At 39.3% G+C, this 22,797-nt stretch overlaps 1 protein-coding gene across 1 annotated transcript in view; it reads left to right on the forward strand.

The window, feature by feature from the left end:
• Window positions 1-7,363: 7,363 nt before the first annotated feature.
• The window catches only part of ABCB11 (ATP binding cassette subfamily B member 11), a 101,017-nt gene continuing 85,583 nt past the window's right edge, over window positions 7,364-22,797 (forward strand). The window contains exon 1 of the mRNA XM_061436027.1: window positions 7,364-8,167. The gene's annotated coding sequence lies outside the window, so the exon portion shown is untranslated. The remainder of the gene's footprint in view (window positions 8,168-22,797) is intronic.

Here is a 22,797-nt window from a genome sequence, read left to right on the forward strand (position 1 = left end):
AACAGTTAGAACTGGACATGGAACAACAGACTGTTTCCAAATAGGAAAAGGAGTACGTCAAGGCTGTATATTGTCACCCTGCTTATTTAACTTCTATGCAGAGTACATCATAAGAAACGCTGGGCTGGAAGAAGCACAAGCTGGAATCAAGATTGCCGGGAGAAATACCAATAACCTTAGATATACAGATGACACCACCCTTATGGCAGAAAGTGAAGAAGAACTAAAGAGACTCTTGATGGAAGTGAAAGAGGAGAGTGAAAAAGTTGGCTTAAAGCTCAACATTCAGAAAACTAAGATCATGGCATCCAGTCCCATCACTTCATGGGAAATAGATGAGGAAATAGCGGAAACAGTGTCAGACTTTATTTTTGGGGGCTTCAAAATCACTGCAGATGGTGATTGCAGCCATGAAATTAAAAGACGCTTACTCCTTGGAAGGAAAGTTATGACCAACCTAGATAGCATATTCAAAAGCAGAGACATTGCTTTGCCAACAAAGGTCTGTCTTGTCAAGGCTATGGTTTTTCCAGTGGTCATGTATGGATGTGAGAGTTGGACTGTGAAGAAAGCTGAGTGCCAAAGAATTGATGCTTTTGAACTGTGGTGTTGGAGAAGACTCTTGAGAGTCCCTTGGACTGCAAGGAGATCCAACCAGTCCATTCTAAAGGAAATCAGTCCTGGGTGTTCATTGGAAGGACTGATGCTGAAGCTGAAACTCCAATAATTTGGCCACCTGATGCAAAGAGTTGACTCATTGAAAAAGACTCTGATGCTGGGAGGGATTGGAGGCAGGAGGAGAAGGGGACAACAGAGGATGAGATGGCTTGGTGGCATCACCGACTCGATGGACATGAGTTTGAGTGAACTCCGGGAGTTGGTGATGGACAGGGAGGCCTGGCATGCTGCAATTCATGGGGTCGCAAAGAGTCGGACATGACTGAGTGACTGAATTGAACTGAACTGAACTGAACATGTACCTGGACAAGTGTCATCGAGAAGCCATGAACTGGTGAATCAGGTCTAGATAGCTCATTGCTTTAGAGAAGTGTTTCAAAGCTAAGTTTCCTGTTGTATAAGGCATTGCCTAGAGTCAGTAAGAATGGAACTGGGGAGCCTTCAACAGTAATTTACAACATAGCAATAAAAATAATGTTCCTGCCTTCACTCTTTCACTGATAAGAATACTAGTTTACAACATCCACCAGGATTGAAAAGCTTATATAGAGAACTGTATCTTGGTCATATGAGTCTATTGGATTGCTGTCCAAAGGCATGATTGACTGATTTGGTAAGACTGGTTCCTTGTTGCCAAGGTATGCTACCTGAAGAATGAATTGCCTTGCTTTAAGCTAGGGAGTAGTAGATAACCACTCACACCTTATTTATAACCACTTGGCATAGATTACTGTGAACTATGACTGATGATTACCCACTACCCATACCTTACCAACCTCACCCCCTTTAGATCCCAGCAAAGGAATGGTTTTCAGGACTGATAGATCACTTTAAGAAGAGAGCTGTCCCATGTGAAGTCAAGACAGGAAAAGCCAATTCACCCAATCTTCAGGCAGTCTTGCCCCTCTCCAGTGAGAAACACATTCATTTAACAGTTCATTCATTTAGCAGTTGAAGTGACTACTCAGCACCAAAGGCACAGCCACTTGTTTAAGATTTTTGTTCTGTAGAAGAAATCTTTCTGATATCTTTCTTCTTTATTTTTAAAAAACCCTCTGTTTTCATTTATTTAATGATTATTGAGATTGACCTGCTTGTTTAATGCTTGTTTTTTGTTGTTGTTTTGTTTTTAAAACATTTTCGGCCACATCTCTTGGCATGTGAGTTACTAGTTCCCTAACCAGGGATCAAACTTGTACCTCCTTGCATTGTAAGGCAGAATCTTGACCACTAGACTGCCAGAGAAGTCCCTTTTTCTTCTTTGTTAATTTTAGCTATTCTTCTCTCTTTTCCAATTGCTGATTTTCCCTTGTAATTTTTATAACTATGTGTGCAATGATGAGCCTTTGGGGAAAGGCAAGAACTACCATACTCAAAAGCATGAAAAAAGATGTGCTCATGAATGAAGTCTGTATTTTTTTCTGCCAGCTTTCTTCATTAGTAAGGGAAACAGAAATTCTGACCAAGTACTGAGTGCTGAAAGGATAAATATCTGTGAAATTCAATGAATTTCTTTCAGATAATTGTAAGTTACAACTTGTTTAAACTATGATTAAACAGTCTTATTTAGTACTGTTGATTCTATAGGGGGAGCATAAAACATCTAAAAATATGTTGAGGCTACTCAACTCACTGCTTTTGGTTCCCATGATCATCTTAAAGGAAGCATGATTTGAAGGCCATCCTGAAATGTTGTATGTGTCAAGTATATTACTCTAAATGATCAAACAGGTAGGGCCTGAAGGAGTTCCAGGAGCCAAGGCCAGATGTGCCAGATGGTTGGGACAGGCTGTCCATGGGGCCAAAGGGCATGCCAAGCATTGTTCAGATTAGAGCCAGCTTGTGGGAGAAGTGGGTCCAGATCAGAGGTCTGGAGGGGGTTGGAGCTACCTACAGGTTTAAGACCATTAGGTCATACTACCGAGTAACAGCTTCAGACACCACCACACTGGGCTAGTCTACATAAGGATAAACCAAGATTGCAATGCAGACAAAGACCTAGAATCCACAGAACCCTTGCCTGTGATGTCCAGATGAAGGCCCCCATTTTTCTGCAGAGGCTAGAGTCTCTAGGGCAGAGAAGTAAAGACTGAACTGCAACTAGTATTTGGAGAGCACCCAGACTTTCTAGATATATTTTTAAAACATCATTCTTAGTATACATTTTATTAAACATCCTTTTAGACATTGCCTCTTGCCATATACTTTATTCTTTATATATAATAACTTGCATATTACAAATAGGAATAGTTTTCTCTTATTGTATACAGTTCAGAAGATACAGAAAAGCACAAGGCAGAATCTAAAACTCACCCATGTTCACATTTTTATAGCTTACAGATAATCACTTTTATATTTTCTTGTATTTTCTCCTGGTCAGTTTTATATGTCTATAAAACAAAATTAGGAATATACTAATTTGGATAGATACAAAGTTTACCTCACTGCCTGCCTGGGGGTGAGTCATAGGATAAAAGAAGTGGAAGAGGAAAAATGGATGGGTTACTGGTTCACAGTGTTATGCTTTCATGCTGATCTCTAATCATCCCCACATAGCCATGGATATCTTGACTTCTTGGGAAGGGCTTCTACTCCATGACTATCAATACCATATCTGGGTATCAATCATGGGAACCCTTGACTAGACAAAATAGGATTGAGAAACTTCATTAAAAATTTTTAAACATATATTTTTCATGGCACAGCTAGGTGTAGGATGTGATTAAGGAGGGTGCCTAATTGGTGGCTTGGGGGATGTTGGTGTCTACATCCACATGCCAGCCAGAGAGATCAATATCTCAGGCTCTAAACTAAAAATTTCCTAATCTTAAAGTGTAATCTCTAGGAGTCAGATAAACTTGGTGGTACCTATGCTGGAGGAGAAACTGCTCTTCCCCTAGATCCAAAACACTTTCTTTTCAAAGCCCAGCATATTTGTTCAGGATCTATGGCACAGGGAAATTCAGACAGGCTTTGTCACCTTATGAAGGTGGTATTACCACTCCCATTCTACAGATGAAGAAACTGAGGCTAATAGAGATTAAATAATGTGCCCAAAGTCACTCAGCTAGTGTGTGAACTCAAATCATTGTGTTGCCAAAGCCTATGTATTGAGATTGGTTAACTTTTAACCAAATCTCCCGTGCCCACAGCTAGACCTCATCTCCCAGTCTCTCTGGCAGGTAGGTATGGCCATGTGACAGAGAGCCCTGGCCAATGAAGTGTGGTGGAATTGATGGATGCCTCTTCCAGGTTTGTCCATGGCAACTGCCCACACATAATGTTCCACATTTTCTCTTCCCTTTGTGTGATGGCTGGATGCCAATGTACAAGGAGACCTTGGAATCCACACATGGAGGATGGTGGTACCTTGTCAGCTTAGGGCCCTGAATGACTTGTGGAGCAGAGCACCTTCCCCTGCCACCAATTTTCCTTCACTCGAGACCTATTGGACTTCATGTGAGTCCACATATCATTAGCAGCTGTCATTCAGTTCAGTTCGGTTCAGTCACTCAGTTGTGTCCGACTTTTTGTGACTCCATGAACCATAGCACACCAGGCCTCCCTGTCCATCACCAGCTCCCGGAGTTTACCCAAACTCAAGTCCATTAAGTCAGTGATGCCATCCAGCCATCTCATCCTCTGTCATTCTCTTCTCCTGCCTTTAATCTTTCCCAACATCAGGGTCTTTTCAAATGAGTCAGCTCTTCGCATGAGGTGGCTAAAATATTGGAGTTTCAGCTTCAACATCAGTCCTTCCAATGAATACCCAGGACTGATCTCCTTTAGGATGGACTGGCTGGATCTCCTTGCAGTCCAAGGGACTCTCAAGAGTCTTCTCCAACACCACAGTTCAAAAGTATTAATTCTTCGGTGCTCAGGTTTCTTTATAATCCAACTCTCACATCCATACATGACTACTGGAAAAACCATAGCCTTGACTAGATGGACCTTTGTTGACAAAGTAATGTCTCTGCTTTTTAATATGCTGTCTAGGTTGGTCATAACTTTCCTTCCAAGGAGTAAGCGTCTTTTAATTTCATTGCAATCACCATCTGCAGTGATTTTGGAGCCCAGAAAAATAGTCAGCCACTGTTTCCACTGTTTCCCCATCTATTTCCCATGAAGTGATGGGACCGGATGCCATGATCTTCATTTTCTGAATGTTGAGCTCTAAGCAGACTTTTTCACTCTCCTCTTTCACTTCCATCAAGAGGCTCTTTAGTTCTTCTTCACTCTCTGCCATAAGGGTGGTGTCATCTGCATATCTGAGGTTATTGATATTTCTCCCGGCAATCTTGATTCCAGCTTGTGCTTCATCCAGCCCAGCGTTTGTCATGATGTACTCTGCATATAAGTTGGAAATCAGCATAACACCCAACATGGTGTCACGTAAATAATTTTTTAAAATTATGTATTTATTTATTTTTGGCTGTGCTGAGTCTTCATTGCTGTGCACAGACTTTCTCTAGTTGCAAAGACTGGGGACTACCGTTTAGTTGTGGTGCATGGGCTTCTCATCGTAGTGGCTCCTCTTGTTGTGGAGCATGGGCTCTAGGCACTCGAGCTTCCATATTTGCTGCCTGTGGGCTCAGTAGTTGTGGCTCATGGGCTCCAGAGCCCAGGCTCAGGAGCTGTGGTGTACTGGCTTAGTTGCCCTGCAGTGTGTGCGGTCCTCCCAGACCAGGGATTAAACTGGTGTCTTGCATTGCAAGGCAGATTTTTAACCACTGGATTACCAGGGAATCCCAATAATTTGTTTTGAATGGTGTAAGGAAGGAAAGTAATGCAGCTTCTTTTGTTTCTTCCATAGTGAGTGCCCATAATGATCTGCAATACAAGTTTTTAAACAATCACTGGCCAAATTCTTCCTTGAGGCATTTTGAGGCATGATTTTGAAATGTCCAAATTGGTCTACTGTGACTTCTGAGGCTCTACAATAGGGGTTCTCAAGCTTCAGTATGCCAGGGACCACCCCCAGAATTTCTGATTCAGTAGGCCTGAGTCGAGCCCAGATTTTCTATTTCTAACAGATGCTGCTGCTGGTGGTCTAGTCATTGCAGCTTGAGAAGCTCTGCCCTACTTCCACCACACTGATACCATCTACTACTGCTTCCCTGCTTACTCTACTCCACATGCTCCCCTGCTCCAGGGCTTTTGTGTTTACTGTTTTCCCAGATACTCCTGGACTTTCTTCCTTATCTCAGGTCATTCCTTATATGTCATCTTTCCATTCACCTGATTTCTAATGACAACACTTTCCACCCCCTCTCCCACCTGCCACATACATATACATATGCACACATTCACACACACGCTCACACATACACACTCCTTATCAAATCCCTTTCCTGATGTTTTCCTCCATAGGGTTTATCACAACCTGACATATATGTTTTCTTTGTTTACTGTCTACCTCCTGTCCACACCAGAACAAAGATTCCTGAGGACAAGGATTCTCATTCATTCCTGTGTCTCAGAGGAATGAACAGTGTTTGGCACATAGTAAGCACTCAAACAGTAGTTGATGTTTTAACTGGAGGCCAGCAGGGACTATAACCCTATTGTCTTCAGACCATGAACCATAAAGAAAACACTCCTACTGCTGAAACAAAACAGGAATGATTAACATGGCATTCACTCTGCCCGGGCTGACTCAGTCGAGGGGCTAGAGTTGAAGGAGCAAAGGAAGACACCATTAGCCTTCCCAGAGGCCCTGGACAGGTCACTGTCCTGTCCTTACTTCTCTTCTACAGGATAAGGGGGTTGGATGAAGTGTCTACAATCTTGTTTCCTGCTCTAAAACTCCAGGCTTCGTCTTCCTCCAGGTCTACATGCCCCACAAAGGGAAGCTTAGGACAGGACCAGTGAGAAGCTCTGCTCAGTTTTCTCCTGAGCATTTTCATCCTTTGGCTATTGTCAACAATTTCACCAAAACAAAGTTAGCAAAATTCTGCTGAGACTCTTCTCCCAATCAAAAGGATGATCCCACAGCAGTGCTGCCTTTTTGGTTTTGTGTCAAGTTCTTTGTCCTGTGTCCTAATTGGTGCCACACCCAACATTATTCTAGCTTCATTGCCTCAGAAGTCAACCCACTCCTGGGATTCTCAAACCAGTTCAGATAGGGGACCATCAAGAAATCTTTCTCATCTTTGCTGACCTTGATATATTGAGACTTTAACACCTAAATATAATAACCCACAAAATTTGGGGCTAAATCACAAACTGTCTTATATATAGAATCCAGTAGAGACAAACAGTAGTGGAAGCTGAATTACAAAGGAAGCCTTATGGCAGAAAAATTTGTAATTTAAAATTTTCGATATTATCATTTAAGTTGATCTTACTTTCTTCAAACTGAGAAGCACTGGTTGGTCCACAGCATTTCAGAGTATGGGGTGGAAGAGGGTTAGCTTAGAAGGGTGAGGAGCGTAGGTTCCGAAACCACTGGTTATAAGAACTTGTGTGGACTATTCACCTCTCTGAGTTTCAGTTTCCTCCACTATGAAATGGGGATGCCGATGACAGCACCTAACTCCCATGGTTGTGGAGAAGTCCAAATAAGGTGGTACTCTTAAACTCTTAAACCGAGCCAGGTACTCAATAAGGGGATGACTAACGTTGGCTGTTACTATTCATTGCTGAAGGTCATAGTGAGACGTGTTTAGGAAAGGGTTTGCTCAGGAGAGGTAGAGAGAAGAAACGGGAGCCTTTGAGAAGATGGAAGGACCAACAAGAAGGGAGAGGAACAGATACGAGTGGCAGCACAAAGCTGTTGGAGAAGCTATATGTATTGATTTGACTTGGTTTTCTATTCATTTAAAACTTAAAAAAAAAAAAGCCTTACACAGGGCTTCCTTTTGCAGGTACAGCCTGAGGTTATTGACTCTTCAGACCAGGGTGCAAGGGTCATCTGAGCACTCAGAGTTTTGAGCAAAAGTCTGTTTCAGGTGTTCTTTGAGATTATCTGTTTCCACGAAACTCTGGGCTTGGGGGACAGTAATATCAGGGCCCTGCACAAGGATTTTCCAAGAGTGATCTTTCAAATTGAGGAGGAAAAGTTTCAAGGTATTTTTTTTGTCTGCCTTGTTACATTTTTAAGTAACTTTTCAAAAATAATGGTCTATAAGAGAAGAATTGGACACAGCCAGAATCAGTACTCTCCCCGGGCACTCCAGCTCCCTTCCTTCGAAGCCAAGTCAACACAGTCCAAAGCCAGTTGACACTGTCAGAGAGCTTCCCAAGAACATCGTGTTTGCTGTTATTATTTTGAATGCATTCAACTTTTCCTCAGGTGTCACTGAACTCTGCTCAGTCTGGCCTTCGGGGCATTGACCCTTAAGCAAATAGATAGTGTTCTCAAAAAAGCTTGAATTCTGTTCAGGGCTTTAAATGAGGAAAACTGGAGTTGGAACAGGTTGGAAAACCTTTTGACTCTCTACAGTGGAGTCCATTATTTCTTCTGGCTTCTTCAAGTTCGTGTTCCCAGGTAAGTGACTTACACTGTCTAGAGGATTGGAAGACTATGTCTGCAAGTCCAATTCCCCTTTAAGTCTTACTTTGTGGGGTGTTGTGTTTCTGACTCATAAAGGCTGGAATCTTGTTATACAAGAACAATGCTACAAGGCTTGGATAGGAACTTGCAGAATACATTAATGATTTCATAATATATATGATACAGATGACTATTGTTTTCTATCTCATTTATAGTAATGCTTTTTTTAATGCATCAGTTCTCTTGAGAATATGTGTGTGTGTGTGTGTGTGTGTGTGTTTTGGGGGCTGGTGTATAGGAGCATATGGTGAGAATGGGTGAACAGATTGAATAATCTGTCCAAAGTATAAATGCTAGCAAACTTTTTAAACTTGGCTTTATGAGAGCGCAGTTGTGTTTTTCACTGACCACCACAAAATCCTACCCCAGAAAGCTGCTGCTGCTTTAATACAGAACTATACCAACTCCATTCTCCTAGTTTTCAATAATTTAGATACTGAGCTCTGGATTCATGGCTAGAAGCGGAAAAATTGGATTCTAGAATCTAACTTCCATTTTCAGTTTCCCTAGCCAGTAGAAATCACATGTTGCTGATGATTTGAACACATTGATCAAATATCATTTACTTTAAGACTGAGTATGAAGTGAGGCATTTCTAAACATTTTGAGGGGGGAAAAGCCTTCTAGACATTTTAGAGACAAATTATAATGATTGTCCTTAGAACTCTTAATATTGGAAACTGATAGTGGTTATTATTAAACTTTTAAAGTATTGACTTTTTTACAGGCTTATGCTTAATAGAAGTTCTTTAGTGTGCATCCACCCTCATCCCTACCCTCCAAACTCCAGACTTATACTCCGCCCTGTAACACTCCTGTTTTAAGCTTCCATCTCCCTGCCTAGGGGATTATGCTCCCCTCCCCACCCCACTCAGTTGTAAGCCCTTGAATAATTTGTGTATCCTACTACGAAGAGCGAAGAGCGACAGTGACAAATATTTGCTGATGAATGCTGGAAGTGGACTTGGAAGCAATTTAGGAAGAAAACATTGCCCACTTTGTGGTTTTCGAAGACCTTGAAATTGTTAGAAAATGCCAAGTCCTATTTTGGTAATCAAGTGTTAGGGTTATGTTGCTTTATGAAGGTGAAAGAACTATGCATGTAGAGTTGAAGTGCTGGGAGGAACTTTGGCGTTAAATCCTATTTTCCTCAAGAGCAGTTCATTAGTTCTCCATCTAAACTGTGACTCTGTGAAGCAGGGCTACCGGTGTGCACCTCAAGAATCACTGTGTATTTCTTTCCCTTCTCCATGGGCTGTAGCCTCCAGGGCTGAAGGGCCTCAGTTTCATTATCCCTGGACAGTGTCTTACTTTATTGACACACACTGTCACCCCACAACTTTTTTATCCACAAGGCAGTATTTTTCTATTTTTCTTGCTTTTTAGTATTAATCAGTATTTCTTTCCTCCTCTGATGATCCTTGGGAGAAAGAAATCATTGGCTGGGTTTGATAATAACAAAGGGTGCCCTTCCTACATCACTACGTGTCAGCAGTGAAAGACATTTCAAAGGCTCTTTAAAAAAAATTAGAATTTGTGGTTTCAAAAGGAACTTGAAAATATTCATGCTGGGATATGGGGTGAAGGAGGCCATGTCTCACATCTCCTCACTCCCCATCACCCCACACCTCAGCTCTCCATGGCTGCAAGTGTGTGTAGATCTTCCTAACCACTGAAGCCTAAATGTGGAAAAACCTTTGCTTTTTCCTCCTGAACTCAGTCTAGGCAAGATCAACATGTTTCAAAAATAGTATTCTGAAGAAAATGAACGCAGAACAAATCTCCCTGAAGAAAATTCAAAGCCAAGAAGAGTGGTAGACTTGAGGAGCCATGTCCTAAATTGACAAGAGCCGGGCCCCGTTGGCTTGGCCGTCCCATCACACAGCCGTTTCCTTTGGTCACCTCAGGCCAGGTTGCCCGGGAGTGAGGTGACCTGTGTATGCTCCTGGCCTGGTAGATGGGGGGCACCACTGCTGGGTCTGGGGGATTTCTATCCTTCCCAACCTGGTCTCTTACTCTAAGAGTATGGACTTATCAGAGTGTTGTGGGTTTTTTTGAAAGTATAAATATGATTATATGCTTTCTTTGCCTGAAAGTCCTTATTAAAGGCCTAAGTCCTCAACATTATTAAGGATTTTGATCTCCTGAGGAATGAGGCAGCCACATTGTCCACAGCTGTTCCATCGACTGTCCTTCAGACTCACTGGACACCCTTGGGTCCTTATGTATTGTCTCTCAAGTCCGGGCCTTTGCATGAGCCTGGAACTCCTCTTCTCCTGTTTCCTTGGCTAATTTGCCCTGTTTTCAAGGTCTCATCTTAAAAGTACTGGTTGCAAAGCCTTCCCCAACTCTCCAGGTGGGGACAGGGCCCTGCTTGAGGGTCTTGGAGATGCCTGCACTTCTTCTTTCCTCCATGTCATGGGGTTTATTTCTCATGTGTCATCTGTCTTCCCTGCATGACGTGAGCTCCATGAGGACAGGTAGGTTGGAGGGCCTGTGCTCCATTAGGTTTTTAGGTTGGTTAAATCAGGTTCTCAAAGGTTTCTCCCCAGGCTTCAGGCTGTTCTGAACTGACCTAATAATGCAGGGGTCTGCAAATATATCAGTGAATATTTTAAGCATCGGTGGGAAGGTGGGAATCATCTCTGTCACAGTAGCTCTGATCTGCCATTGTAGCCCCAAAGCAGCCAAGGACAAAGCAAAAACAAATGGGTGTGACTGAGTTCTAGTAAAACTGTATGTATAAAAACAGGCAGTGGGTTGAAGGCCTCTATTATTGTCATATCCTTCAGCCTGGAAGGATTCCAGCTCCCAGGAGAACTATTTTTACCTTGACATTTCTTTTCCCTCCCTGCCTCCTTCCTTCCTCGCTCCCTCCCTTTCTTTCTCCCCTTCTCTCTTGCCTTCTTCTCTCCTCCCTCCTTCCCTTCTTTCTTTCCTTCCTTTCTTTCCCCCGTTTCCTACACTGTCAATAGCCAGTTGCTAGTGTTGACCCAGTCTTCGGTGAAGGTCAGCCCACTCATCTGTTGCTCCAGACTGGTGTCTTGAAGTCACACCAGCAGCCTCGTTGGGCACTTAGGATCTTTGATTAGCTCCTGGCACGGCCTGTGGAACGATCTCCTCCAGTTTTGACAGCCTCAACCCCTGGATCCACTGGTCCCTTAGCCCTCTCTCTGAGGTCTGTCAATGTTCCCAGTTCGCTCAGGTGACCCATTCAGGTGCTGCTGTCTGCTTACTCTCTCTCCTCCCTGGCAGTGGTCTTCCAGAATGTTGTTGCTAAAGTTCTAAGGTAGAAAAATCCTTGATGTGTCTACCAAAGGGTTTCCCTTATGGCTCAGGCAGTAGAGAATCCTCCTGCAAGGCAGAAGACCTGGGTTTGATCCCTGGGTTGGGAAGATCCCTTGGAGAAGGGAATGGAAGCCCACTCCAGCATCCTTTCCTGGAGAATCCCATGAGCATAGAAGCCAGGCAGGCTATAGTCCATGGGATTTCAAAGAGTCAGACTTGACTGAGCAACTAACACTATGTCTACCAATAAAGATCAGGAGACTGTTCTCTAATGTGGATTTCTGTGTTGATAAGATTACACATTTTATCAAAGAAAAAGAAACTTCAACCCTGAATAGTTAAACAGAAGCACATTGTAGTATATGAGTCATAGACCATGTGCCATTTGGCAGAGGGGGAAATTTGTGTTGGCATGAGCAATTCAGAATTGTTGGAGGATTCCATGATTAGGTGGCCAAAATCTGCTGACCAGTGCTTAGAAATCTTGCTTTCCCACTTTGAGCATCTAGATTCTCTTAAGTTTATCAGAAGACCATATTTTTTTCTGGAAGACATTAAAAACTCAGTCTGTTTTCAAAGAGATTTTTCAGAGATGAGGATAATTTACTACATAAGAAGGTGGAGTGAGGAACCTCCCTGGTGGCCCAGTGGTTAAAACTTTGCCTTCTGGTGCAAGGGGTACAGGTTTTATCCTGTCAGGGAGCTAAGATTCCTCCATACCTAGCGGCCAAAAACCCAAAATTTAAGTAAAAGAAGCTGTATTGTAAGAAATTCAGTAAAGACTTTAAAAATGGCCCACATCAAAAGAAAAAAAAAATCTTAAAAAAAAAGGTAGTGTGAAAAGGAAATAGCTCGATACCTTTTAACTCTGAGTTCTCTGGTGTGGGTTAAAGTACAATTTTGTTATTACAAATTAAGAAACCTTAATTAAAACTTCCTGCAATGTATGATACCCAAGTACCTTCCCCACACTTCAGGAAGCTCAAGAACCAATTGTTAGCTTAGAGATAATAGCTGAGACAGTACAATTAGATGACTTGATATCAGCTTGCATTCTTAAGTCATAAATCTTAAATCAGGTGAGGAGGAGGCATAGTCTCATTACCCTGTATAACAAATGTTTGTCACTGAAATCTAGGTTCCTGCTCTTTTCAGGGTTTCATAGACTAGCAGAGATGTTCTCCAGCATCAGCTATATGAGTTTCCTGGAATCTAATCTAATAAAAAGGGAATTAATCAGTGGGAAAATACATGGTCTACTGATACATCAGACTACACTTACAATGATATGAGGCCATTCATCTAATATCAGAAACATTGTTCCTTTTTTTTTTTTTTCTCTGAAAAATACCAGGGGCAAAGCCTTCATTGATTCTTTCTAGTCATTTTGATGTCTCCTTGCACTTTCCCAAAAGCAGTGTTAGAAATCTGCCACTGTCTTTGTGGATGCATGCAAGTAATTAATATTCTCCACACAATGACCTTTAAAAGCCATCATGGCCATTTCAGCGCTGGCCACAGAGAAGACAGCTAGCTCTCATTTCTGACTGAGCACCTGAGGCATGTCTTGTAGCACTGGAGAGTGTGTGTCTTTTAAAATACAGCTCCTTAGAGTGGACTACCGAAGTTCAGAGTGATGCACTGAACTCTGAGAAAGAAAACAAACAGACGAACAGCTCCAGATATTTGGTCGCTGACCTGGAACTCAGAGCTAAACTGTATTATTCGCTTATTAGAAATAAGCAGTCTCTGTACATAATGTATATCAGAATGCCTTTAAAGGTTAACTATATACGTCATACAAGCAAGTTGTACCTTCTTTCTTTTTTCCTCTGTGCTACACAGTGTTCTTATTAGCCATCTCTTCCACACAAGTAGTGTATCTATGTCAATCTCAATGTCTCCACTCATCCCTTGGTATGCACATCCCATGTACTCTACCTCTGTTTTGCAAGCAGGTTCATCTGTACTATTTCTCTAGATTCCACATGTATATATTAATATACAATACTTGTTTTTCTCTTTCTGACTTATTTCCCTCTGTATGGCAATTCCATCCATGTCTCTGAAAATGGCACACTTTGTTCCTTTTTATGACTGAATAATATTCCATTGTATCTATGTACCACATCTTTATCTGTTCTTTTGTTGAGGGGGAGTTAGTATTTAATGGGGACAGAGTTTCTGGAGATGGATGATGGTGAGAGTTGCACAAAACTATAAATGTACTTACTGCCTCTGAACTGTACAGTTAATTATGGTTAAAATAGTATGTTTTATATTATGTGACTTTTTACCACACACACACAAAACATTAAAAAACAAAAGCATCAGGACCAAAAAAAGAAATAATTTCATAGAATACTCACTGTATTGCTCAATGTGCTCTAAGGTAACAGAAACAGTGGGATTATATATAGATACATAGAAAGAGATTTATTGTGAGGGATTGAGTCACACGACTACAGAGGCCAAGGAGTTATTGATCTGCTGTCTGCAAGATGCAGGCCCAGGGAAGTCACGGGTATAGTTCCAGTTCAAATCTAAAGGTCTAAGAACCAAGGGAGCTGTTGGCATAAGTCTCAGTTGGAATCTGAAGGCCCAAGAACCAGGAGAGCAAATGTTGGAGGGCAAAAAAAGTTGGATGTCCCAGCTAAGGCAAATGGGTAAATTCACCCTTCCTCAGCCTTAAAAAATTAAGGCTGACATATAACATATTTGTTGGCATATAGCATTATGTCAGTTTAAGGCATATATATAATGACATGTTGATTTGACACATTTATATTTATTACAATATGATTACCACTATACTTTTAGCTAGTAACTTTATCATATCACATAATTATTATTATTTGTTTTGTGGTGAGAACATTTGAAATCTAGTCCCCTAGCAACTTTGAAGTCTACAGTAGAGTATTGACTGCCATCACTGTGCTGTACATTAAATCTCCAGATTGTAAAATGGAGATCACAAAAATCACTATATTCAGAAGGAAGTAAAAGGCAAGCAGATCTCATATGAACCCTAATGTATAGAACAGCTGGGGAAATAGAGACGGAGAGTGAGAGACTAGGTTGGTTTATTAGCTTCTGCTTAACAGGTGATCTGAGGAGGGCAGGTGGGGATGGGGTGGGGGAACTTGGTTGCCAAGCCTGAAGGGCAAAGGGAGCTTTCTCTGCCTTCTCCTTTTGGGACAGCTGATGTACAGACTCAGTTTCCTGTAATTTTCATACCTATCCTGCAAGGTGAATTATACCACCATCACCGTCATTGCCTGACTTAAAATGTAGAGAAGTCAGGGCCCAGAGAAAGGTTAAAAAGCATATCCAACAATACAGAGCGAAGCTGTAGGCAGTAACAGAATCTGAGAAACTCCAAAGTTCGCAGACAAGACACTACACCAATGGCCTCTAAACACTGCCAAATATTTGCACACCATTGGAAAGAAATCTCTAAATGAAGCCAGGAAAAAAAAATTGGAGACTGAATTTTTTCATAAAAGTCTTATTTTAAAATTAGGAAATGAAATATTATAACCATTGTTAAAGTTTTATTATTATCCCCTTATCAAAGAGTTTCTTAGCTTCTTGAAAAAGTTTTTGGTCAAAATTTCAAAAATGGTGTGACCACCAAACATTGCAGACTGAATGTATTGTTGCTATAGTAAAGAAATTTTGTTGTTGGATAAAAGAATTTTGAATTAGCTATTTTTTTTACTGACCTGATAAACTACATAATTAATGTTTCTCACTCTACTTCTTATTATCATTTATTTTTAATTTTTTTTATATAAATCATGTTGAAAGGTACTATTATCTTGATAGTACTTTTGATATGATGTAATGAGAAGGATACTTTACCTCCATGGTCTTCCTCTCCAAAACACACAACCCTTGTCTAATTATGAGAAAAACAGCAGATAAATCCCAATTTAAGGAACATGCTACAAAACAACTCCTCAGTACACCTCAAAACTGTCAAGATCATCAAAAACAAGACAGTTGTAAGAAATTGTCATGGTTAAGAGAAGCTTACAGAGATCTCACAACTTAATGTAACGTGTTTATAGCTTCCCAAAGCTTTGTACTGCTGGATATTTAATCTTTGCCAGTATTTCAGTGAGCTTTTTTAGTATTTGTCATTGATCTGTATCCAAATTTATTCATTGGACTACAATATAATGGTTTTTTTCTAATTTTATGAGCTTTTAAATTTCAGGAAATTAATTCTGATTAAATATCTCTTTCATCTATCAAAATGATCAAAAATGTTTACATTAGATAATCATTGCATTTCTGGTATCAGCATTTCTGACTATATTTTTTTCATAAACTGCTAAATTATGCTGAATATATTTAGTATTTTAAAATCCATTTTCAAAGTAATTATAGTTCTGTTTTTTTTTCCTTATAGCATTTCTTCTTGTTCTGATGTCAAGGTTATACTTGTGTTACAAAATGAATTAGGTAGCAGTTTCCCTGGCCCAAGCTGAACTTGCCATATTCTGCATCTAGTGGCTGCATTTACAAAGGAGCACTGAAGCCGACCCACAGTATTTAACAGTATGTGGCTGTCATTGGTCAGCTTCACTGACCCGAGAATGTCACCAGTGGGTCGTGCCCTTCTACTGGTTTTTAGTTTTACTCACTTAAAAAAATCAATCACATAAACCAGCAGGAGCAGATGAGAAGAAAGAACAAATAAAAAACAGCTATCCACCTAACAACCAGAGAAACCCATAGTCAATGTTTTGGGATTATTATTTCCTAATAATTAAACTCTTTCATGGGATTATCAACTAACTAAAAAGCCTGCTTTTGTCTGAGATTGTTAGTTAAGGAAATTTCTTGAACCACATTGTTCTGTTTGGCTACACTGATTAAAGATGAGAAAATAAATAATAGTTGCAATGATTTAAAACATTTTTATTTATTTTTAATTGGAGGATAATTGCTTTACAGTATTGTGTTGGATCTGCCATATATCAACATGAATCAGCCATAGGTATACATATGTCCCCTCCCTCTGGAAGTTCCCTCCCATCTCCACCTGATCCCAGCCCTCTAGGTTTTTACAGAGCACTGGTTTGAGCTCCCTGAGTCATACAGCAAATTCACACTGGCTGTTTATTTTACATACTGTAGTGTATATGCCTCCGTGCTACACTCTCCATTTGTCCCACCCCTCCTCCCCCCACTGCTATGTCCAAAGCTGTTCTCTATGTCTGTGTCTCCATTGCTGCCATGCAAATAAGTTCATCAGGACCATCTTTCTAGATTTCATATATATGCATTAATATATGGTATTTGTTTTTTTCTTTCTGACTCACTTCACTCTGTATAATAGACTCTAGGTTCATCTTTTTAGAACTGACTCAAATGCATTCCTTTTTATGGATGAGTAATATTTCATTGTAAATATGTACTATAGCTTCTGTATTCCATTCATCTGTTGATGGACATCTAGGTTGCTTCCTTGTTCTAGCTATTGTAAATAGTGCTGCAATGAATATTGAGATACATGTGTCTTTTTCAGTTGTGGTTTTCTCGGGGTATATTTCTCAGGGTACTGGTCTTTCAGTAGTGGGACTTTTGGGTCATATGGTAGTTTTATTCCTAGTTTTTTAAAGGAATCTCCATACTGTTCTCCATAGTAGCTGTATCAATTTACATTCCCTTCAAAAGTGCAAGAGAGTTCCTTTTTTTCCACATTCCAGCATTTATTGTTTATAGATTTTTGGATTATGGCCATTCTGACTGGTATGAGGTGATATCTCATTGTAGTTTTGATTTGCATTTCTCTACTAATGAGTGTTGTTGAGCATCTTTCCATATGTTTATTAGCCATCTGTATGTCTTCTTCATTGAAATGTCTGTTTAGGTCTTCTGCCCCTTTTTTGATTGGGTTGTTTGTTTTTCTGGTATTGAGTTGCATGAGCTGCTTGTATATTTTGAAAATTAATCCTTTGTCTGTTGTTTCATTTGCTATTATTTTCTCCCATTCTGAGGGTTGTCTTTTCACCTTGTTTATAGTTTCCTTTGCTGTACAAAGTTTTTAAGTTTAATTAGGTCCCATTTGTTTATTTTTGTTTTTATTTCCATTACTCTGGAAAGTGGGACATAGAGGATCTTGCTGTGATTTATGGCACAGACTGTTCTGCCTATGTTTTCCTCTAAGAGTTTCTGGCCTTACATTTAGGTCTTTAATCCATTTTGAGTTTAGTTTTGTGTCTTATGTTAGGAAGTGTCTTAATTTCATTCTTTTAACATATAGCTGTCCAGTTTTCCCAGAAGAACTTATTGAAGAGACCATCTTTTCTCCATTGTATATTCTTGCTTCCTTTGTCAAAGATAAGGTGCCCATAGATGCATGGGTTTATCTCTGGGCTTTCTATCTTATTCCATTGCTCTATATTTCTGCTTTTGTGAAAGTACCATACTGTTTTGATGACTGTAGCTTTGTAGTATAGTCTGAATCAGGCAGGTTGATTCCTCCAGTTTCATTCTTCTTTCCCAAGACTGCTTCAGCTCTTCAGAGTCTTTTGTATTTCCATACAAATTGCGAAATTTCTTGTTCTGGTTCTGTGAAAAATGCCATTGGTAATTTGACAGGGATTGCACTGAATCTGTAGATTGCTTTTAGTAGTATAGTCATTTTCACAATACTGATTCTTCCAACACAGGAACATGGACTATCTCTCCATCTGTTTATGTTGTCTTTGACTTCTTTCATCAGTGTCTTATAGTTTTCTGTATACAGTTCTTTTGTCTCCTTAGGTAGGTTTATTCCTAGGTATTTTATTCTTTTTGTTGCAAGGGTAAATGAGATTGATTTCTTAATTTCTCTTTCTGATTTTTCATTGTTACTGTATAGGAATGCAAGTGATTTCTGTATGTTGATTTTGTATCCTGCAACTTTACTAAATTGACTAGCTCTAGTAATTTTCTGATAGTATTTTTAGGGTTTCTATGTATAGTATCATGTCTTCTGTAAACAGTGAGCGTTTTACTTCTTCTTTTCCAATCTGGATTCCTTTTATTTCTTTATAATCTTTCTCTGATTGCCCTGGATAGGTCTTCAAAAACTATGTTGAATAATAGTGAGAGAGGGCACCCTTGTCTTATTCCTGATCTTAGAAGAAATGCTTTCAGTTTTTCACCATTGAGAATAATGTTTGCACTGAATTTATCATATACAGCCTTTGTTATGTTGAGGTAGTTTTCTTCTATGCCCATTTTTGGATGAGTTTTTTATCATAAATGGGTGCTGAATGTATTCAAAAGCTTTTTCTGCATCTATTGAGATTATCATGATTATCGTATGGTTTTTATCTTTCAGTTTGTTAATACAGTGTATCACAATGATTGATTTGTGTATATTGAAGAAGCCTTGTATCCCTGGAATAAACGCAACTTGATAATGGTGTATGACCTTTTTAATATGCTGTTGAATTCTGTTTGCTAGAATTTTTTTGAGGATTTTTGCATCTATGTTCATCAGTGATATTGGCCTATAATTTTATTTTTTGTGTGATGTCTTTATCTGGTTTTGGTATCAGGGTGATAGTGGCCTTGTAGAATGAGTTTGGAAGTGTTCTTTCCTCTGCAATTTTTTGAGAAGGATAGGCATTAGCTCGTCTCTAAATGTCTAACAGAATTCACCTGTGGAGCCAATTGGCCCTGTGCTTTTGTTTTTTGAGGGATTTTTTGACCACAGTTTCGATTTCAGTGTTTGTGATTGGCTTATTCATAGTTTCTATTTCTTCCTGGCTCAATTTTGGAAGGTTGAACTTTTCTAAGAATCTGTCCATTTCTTCCAGGTTGTCCATTGTATTGGCATATAAAGTTGCTCATAATAGTCTCTTATGATCCTTTGTATGTCTGCATTGTCTATCGTAACTTCTCCGTTTTCATCTCTAATTTTGTTGATTTGATTCTTCTCCCCTTTTTCCTTGTTGAGTCTGGCTAATAGTTTGTCAATTTTGTTTATCTTCTCAAAGAACCAACTTTCAATTTTATTCTGCTAAGTCACTTCAGTCGTGTCTGACTCTGTGCGACCGCATAGACAGCAGCCCACCAGGCTCCCCTGTCCCTGGGATTCTCCAGGCAAGAACACTGGAGTGGGTTGCCATTTCCTTCTCCATCAGTTTTATTAGTCTTTACTATTTTTTCCTTTATTTCTACTCTGATCTTTATGATTTATTTCCTTCTATTAACCTTGAGGGTTTTTGTTCTTTTCCAGTTGTGTTAGGTGTAAAATTAGGTTGTCTATTTGATGTTTTTCTTGTTTCTTAAGGTAGGACTGTATTGCTATAAGCTTGCCTCTTAGAACAGTTTTGCTGCATCCCGTAGGTTTTGAGTCATCATGTTTTCATTGCATTTGTTTCTAGGAATTTTTTTATTTCCCTTTTAATTTCTTCAGTAACCTGGTCATTATTTAGAAATGTACTGTTTAATCTCCATGTGTTTCTGCTTTTTTACTGTTGTTTTTCCCCCTGTAATTGATATCTAGTTTCATAGCATTGTCGTCATAAAAGACGCTTGATACAATTTCAGTTGTCTTAAATCTTACTGAGGTTTGATTTTTGACTCAAGATGTGGTCTATGCTTGAGAATATTCCGTGTCACTTGAGAAGAAAGTGTATTGTTCTGCATTTAGATGAAATGTCCTGAAGATATCAATTAGGTTCCATCTGGTCTAATGTGTCATTTAACACCATGTTTCCTTATTAATTTTCTGTTTTGATGATCTCTCCATTGGTGAAAGTAGAATATCAAGTCCCGTACTACTATTGTGTTACTGTCCATTTCTCCTTTTATGTCTGTTAGCGTTTGCTTTATGTATTGTGGTGCTCCTATGTTGTGTGCATAAATACTTACAATTGTTATGTCTTCTTCTTGGATTGATCCCTTGATCATTATGTAGTGACCTTCATTATTTCTTTTAGTTTTCTTTATTTTAAGGTCTATTTTGTCTGATATGAAAATTGCTACTCTGGCTTTCCCTTGATTTCCATTTGCATGGAATATCTTTTTCCATCCTCTCACGTTCAGTCTGTGTGTGCCTCTAGGTCTGAAGTGGGTCTCTTGTCGACAGCACATATGTGGGTCTTGTTTTTGTATCCATTTAGCCTGTCTGTATGTTTTGGTTGGAGCATTTAATCCATTTGCATTTAAAGTAATTATTGATATATACTTTCCTATTGGCATTCTTCAAAATTGTTTTTATAGGTCTTTTCCTTCTCTTATGTTTCTTGCCTATAGATCTCTTTAACATTGTTGTAAACTGGTTTAGGAGGGCTATATTCTCTCAACTTTTGTTTGTCTGTAAAACTTTTGATTTCTCCATCAACTTTGAATGAGATCCTTGCCAGGTAGAGTAATCTTGGTTGTATATTTTCCTCTTTCAGTACTTTAAATACATCCTGCCATTTCCTCTGGTCTTCAGAGTGTCTGCTGAAAGATCAATTGTTAATCTTATGGGGTTCCTTTTGTATGTTACTTTCTGCTTTTCCCTTGCTGTTTTTAATATTCTTTCTCTGTGTTTAATCTTTGTTAGCTTGATTAGTATGTGTCTTGGCATGTTTCTCCTTGGGTTTATCCTCTATGGAACTCTGTGCTTCTTGGATCGATTGACTATTTCTTTGTCAATTAGGGAAGTTTTGGGAAGTTTTCAACTATAATCTTTTCAAAAAATTTCTCAGACCCTTTGTTTTTCTCGTCTTCTTCTAGGACGCCTACAATTCAAATGTTAGTACCTTTAATATTGTCCCAGAGGTTTCTGAGACTATCCTCAATTCTTCTCATTCTCCTCTTATGCTGTTCTTCAGTTATTTCCACTATTCTGTCTTCCAGCTCATTTATCTGTTTTTCTGCCTCAGTTATTCTGCTATTGATTTCTTGTAGAGTATTTTTAATTTCAGTAATTGTGTTGCTTGTCCCTGTTTATTCTTAATTTCTTCTAGGTCTTTGTTAAATGTGTTAATTGACCCTTGCATTTTCTCCATTCTATTTTTGAGGTTTTGGGTCATCTTTACTATCATTATTTTGAATTCTTTTTCATGTAGTTTGCATATGTCCTCTTTGTTTATTTGGTCTTGTGAATTTTTACCTTGTTCCTTCATTTGTGTAATATTTCTCTGTCTTTTCATTTTTTTCCAGCTTACTTTGTCTGAGGTCTTCTTTTCCCAGGCTTTTGAGTCATATACCTTCTTCCTTTTGGTTACTGCCCTCGGTGGGTGAGGTTGGTCCAGTGGTTTGTGTCGGCTTTGTGTTGGGAGGTACTTGTGTCTGCATTCTGATAGGAGGAGGTGAGTTTTTTTTCCCTCTGATGGACAGGATTTGTGAGGTGGTCGGTCTTGAGGTGTCTGTGGCAAGCCTCTCCGCTAATGATTGGGTTTGTGTTTTTTGTCTTACCTGTTGGCTGGGTGAGGTGTCTTGCACTGGGTGCTGCTGGCAGTTGGGTGATTCCAGGTCTTAGACACAAGTGGAGGTCTTCATGGAAGTTCTCAATAATCAATACTCCCTGGTGTCAGTAGGTCTCTGGCAGTCCACTGTCCTGGATTCAGAGCTTCCACTCCAAAGGCTCAGGCCCAATCTTTGCCTGGGGAACTGACACTCCACAAGCCATTTGTTATTGCATTAAAGGGGAATAAAACAAAAACACAAAAATAGCAAAACAAAACAAAATAATAAATAAAAGAGGAGCCCAGACAAATGGTAAATACAAAATCAAGCAAATAATAACAAAAACAAAGGAACACACACACACACAAAACCCAAAATAGTCCAAAGACAAGAAAGTTCAAGAGAGTGACTTGGAAAGCAAAGAAAACCAAAAATGATACCAACCAATTAAAAACAAAACTAACTAAAACACAAATTGGTAAACAAGACCAAAGCAGAGTGTCAACTGGAGAATAAGCAAAGAAAACAAACGAACTTACAAACAGGGTGAAATAACGAAAGAAAAGGAAGAAATAAAATATTTATATATATTAAAGAATAACTACAGCAGGAAAAGAACGGTAAGAAAAGCAAACAAACAAACAAACAAAATTTTAAAAAGAAAAAAGCCCTACAGAATCACAAAAACCAATGAAAAGGTATAAGTATATAAAGGAAACCAAAAGTGTGATTAAAAAAATTCTCAAAAACTTAGAGTTAATAGTAATAATAAAATCAACAACCATAGCAACAAAGAAAAAAAAAAAAGAAGATAAAAAAACTAGGATCAACTACAGAACAAATTAAAATATATGAACAATAATACG

This window comes from Bos javanicus, chromosome 2 (assembly GCF_032452875.1).
Source record: "Bos javanicus breed banteng chromosome 2, ARS-OSU_banteng_1.0, whole genome shotgun sequence".
In the NCBI taxonomy this organism is placed as follows: domain Eukaryota; kingdom Metazoa; phylum Chordata; class Mammalia; order Artiodactyla; family Bovidae; genus Bos; species Bos javanicus.